A 3,760-nucleotide genomic window follows, 5' to 3' on the forward strand; every position below is an offset into this window, starting at 1 on the left:
AAAAAGACCTGTGGGTAAAGTCAAGTATTAATCCCCAATCATTCATTTAGTAGCAACCATCTGGAAAGGCTCTGGGAGTGCAGAAATAAACACAGCACGATCATTGCACCTTCCCAGGGCTCAGGCTATGAGATCAGTCACTCTAGCAGGACAGGTGACTTGAGGGTGGGGCGTCACAGCCATGAGGTGCACTCTGCAGTCTTCAGGGACCCTGTACCTTTTCTTAAGCTCAGGCCCTTAAATTCTGAACCTCAGGCCCTCATCTGTGAAGACGGTGATAAGACACCTAATGGGCCAAGTCACAGTGAGTTCTGAAATGTGTCTAACAGATGGCGGCCCCTCTAGAAACAGTGACTGTTATCCATAATTTATGATGATTATTATAACAACAAAGGGGTGGATGAGGCCCGCCAGGGGAAGGAGTGCTTTCTCCTGCCCAGCAGGGGCCAGAAAAGCTTAGCAGAGAAGGTGACATTTGAACTGAATCTCAAGTGAGAGTTTTAATCTGGGCTCATGAGCCTCTATAGGTTCCGGTTACGGGCATCAGAGAGCATATGAGGTCTCTTCAGTTGTATTCCAAACCTTACGTTGTATGCATATGGGCAGCCCATACTTTCCAATATACTCTTTTTTTTCTCTCTCTTTTTGAGACAGTGTCTCACTCTGTTGCCAGGCTGGAGTATAGTGGTGCTATACTGGCTCTCAACCTCCTGGGCTCAAGCGATCCTCCCACTTCACCCTCCCAAGTAGCTGGGACTACAGGCACGTGCCACCATCCCCAGCTAATTTTCTGTGTATTGTTTTGTAGAAATGGGTTTTGCCCAGGTTGGTCTTGAACTCCTGGCCTCAAGCGATCCGCCTGCCTCGACCTCCTGAAGTGTTGGAACTGTGGGCATGAGTCACTGTGCCCAGCCCCAACACATTCTGTAAGGGTTAGTGACTACCTCAAACAGTTAAGAGCTACCTATGCCGGTCCAGAAGTGTAACTAAAAGTTTGCCGGGTAGGCAACATAGGAAAGGTCATTTCCAGCACGCCAAACAGTTTAGAAAGAAGCAAAGTGGCGTCCTGGGCATGTGACCTATGCGGTCACAGCATCCAATACTCAGAGGGACTGTGCTCCCTTTAATGTGCTACTGTCACCCTCGAACTTTTTGATGATTTTTTTTTTTTTTTTTGAGATGGAATCTCACTCTGTCACTAGGCTGGAATGCAGTGTTGCAATCTCAGCTCACTGCAACCTCTGCCTCCCTGGTTCAAGTGATTCTCCTGTCTCAGCCTCCTGAGTAGCTGGGACTACAGGCACGCGCCACCACGCCCAGCTAATTTTTGTATTTTTAATAGAAATGGGTTTTTACCATGTTGGCCAGGCTAGTCTCGAACTCCTGACCTTGTGACCCGCCCACCTTGGCCTCCCTAGGTGCTGGGATTACAGGCATGAGCCACTGCACCTGGCCGATGATTTCTTAATAAGAATCAAAGAAGCAAGCCCAGGACCCTGGGAACAGCAGCGCAGGTGAAGGGCAGAGTGTGACAGTGGCAGTGCGGTTGGCTTCAGGCTCCAGGGAAGCCAGAGGTACATCATCGAGTCCTGAAAGTGAGCAAAGCACTTCTCACAGAAACGGGGCTTACTCGCCGGAAAGCTGAAATAAGAGCCTCGCAATTCATCTCGCCTGTGCTTCTGAGAAGCATGGCATTTTCAGAAAATTCCCAACAGGTGGTGGGCACACGTGCTTGGTGGGAAATGGTAGGAGATGAGGTTAAAAAAGATAGACCAGGTGAAAGATGTAAAGATTCTAGGCTGGCTAATTTTTGTATTTTGGTAGAGATGGGGTTTCACCATGTTGGCCAGGCTGGTCTTAAACTCCTGACCTCAGGTGATTCCCCTGCCTTGGCCTCCCAAAGTGCTGGGATTACAGGCGTGAGCCACTCCATGGGGCCTTCTCTTCCGCACATGCCACTTCCTGAACTCTGTTGGTTCCTTCACCTCATCTCAGGAACTTGCCAAGTGGCTCCCAAATCTAAAACCCAGCAGCTGCTTCCTGCCTTCCCTTCGCGCCCTCCGAGCTGAGTCTCCACGCCCTCGCCTCTCTCTCCTTGGTTCGTCTTCCCTGCAGCCATTCCTCCTAATCCTCACCGGTAACCCTCTAATAAATGGACACATGAGACTCTCTCTCCTCTTATTTCAGCTCCCTGGCAAGTTAGCCCAAAGAAGGGCTTTGCTGACTTTGGGACCACTGTGCACCTCTGGCTTCCCTGGAGCCCGGAGACAGCTAGCTGCCACTCCCAAGCTCTGTCCTGTAATCCCAGCTATGTTGGAGGCTGAGGCTGGAGAATCGCTTGAACCCAAGAGGCGGAGGTTGCAGTGAGCCGAGATCGTGCCATTGCACTCTAATCTGGGTGACAGCATGGGACTCTTTAAATTTAAATTTAAAAATAATTTTGAAAATAAAAAATTTTTATTAAAAAAAAAAAAAGAGAAGGCCCCTTGGAGGAGCAGCAGCTCAGATGACATCAGCAAGAGGGGCCTGGACCTGGGTGGGGGCTAGAGAGGAGCCTCCCAGGGACGGCCTCTGAGCCTGAAAACATGGAATCAAGGTTCCCAGCGGAGGGCGGACGCTGCACGAAGTGGAGCGTGGCCCCAAAGGTGGGTGGCATCCTTTTACTCTGCAGAAGCTGCAAGCTAACGCCTGGTGGGAAGGGGGAAGAGGCAGGGTAGAAGGCTTTCAGGGAGAACGTGCTGAGTGTCCTGAGCAGGGCCAGGAGGAAACCTAGCAGCATTGCTGAGAATTTAGTGGAGAACGAGACCAGCCCGTGAGTTTCTGTAGTTGCACTCAGCGGCCTTTGTGTGCTGTGTGTCCCAAATCGTTTGGGACACAAACCGTCTCCAGTGCTAACAGTAGCCCAGACAAACGAGAACTTTTCTTAAGGTGACTGTGTGGTCCCCCACCCCGCTCTCCAGCCCACCCCTCTACACAGCCGATGGCGTGACCGTTCTCCACAACCCTCCTTAAGATCATCCAGTTACCATCACACGTAGAGCAAAGTCGTCAGAATAAAATTCACAGGCCTGCGTGATCGGGGCACTCACTCCTTCTTCCTACACTTTCCCCTCGTGTACTGTGCCCCGGCCACTTTGCCGTCCCCCCATCCTCAGAGGTGCCACCCATGCTTAGAAGATTTTCCCCTGGCTCCCCACATGGCTGCTTTCATCACCCACATCTTCTCCCTGGTATTTGCTAGTACCTGAAATCATTCCATGGATGTATCGGTTTACACATTTGTTTGTTTTCCGCCACTGAAATGTAAGCTCCTTGGATGCAGGGTCTGTTTGTGTTCTTTATTGTCCAACACTGATTGGCTCCTGTTAGGAACTTGATAAATATTTGTTGGCTGGCTGGTGGCTGTGCAGGGACTGAGAGGGCTGGTGGCTGGTTGATACAGGGACATGTCTGGAAAAGTAGCAGTGCGACTCTGTGTAATTCCTACAAGGCTGCATTCAGGTTATACTCGTTTAATTAAAAGTGAGTAAATGGCCAGAGGAGACTAGGAAATTATTGCAGCCAAAATACGGCGAATTGTACAACTTTAGGCCTAGAAAGAACTTTAAAGATGGAGTCACAATGGTCTCCATAGATTAGAAAAGGGAGTCCTGGGCCGGGCGCGGTGGCTCACGCCTGTAATCCCAGCACTTTGGGAGGCCGAGGCGGGTGGATCACGAGGTCAAGAGATCGAGACCATCCTGGTCAACATGGTGAAACC

Source organism: Cebus imitator, unplaced genomic scaffold (genome assembly GCF_001604975.1).
Source record: "Cebus imitator isolate Cc_AM_T3 unplaced genomic scaffold, Cebus_imitator-1.0 Scaffold20, whole genome shotgun sequence".
NCBI lineage: Eukaryota > Metazoa > Chordata > Mammalia > Primates > Cebidae > Cebus > Cebus imitator.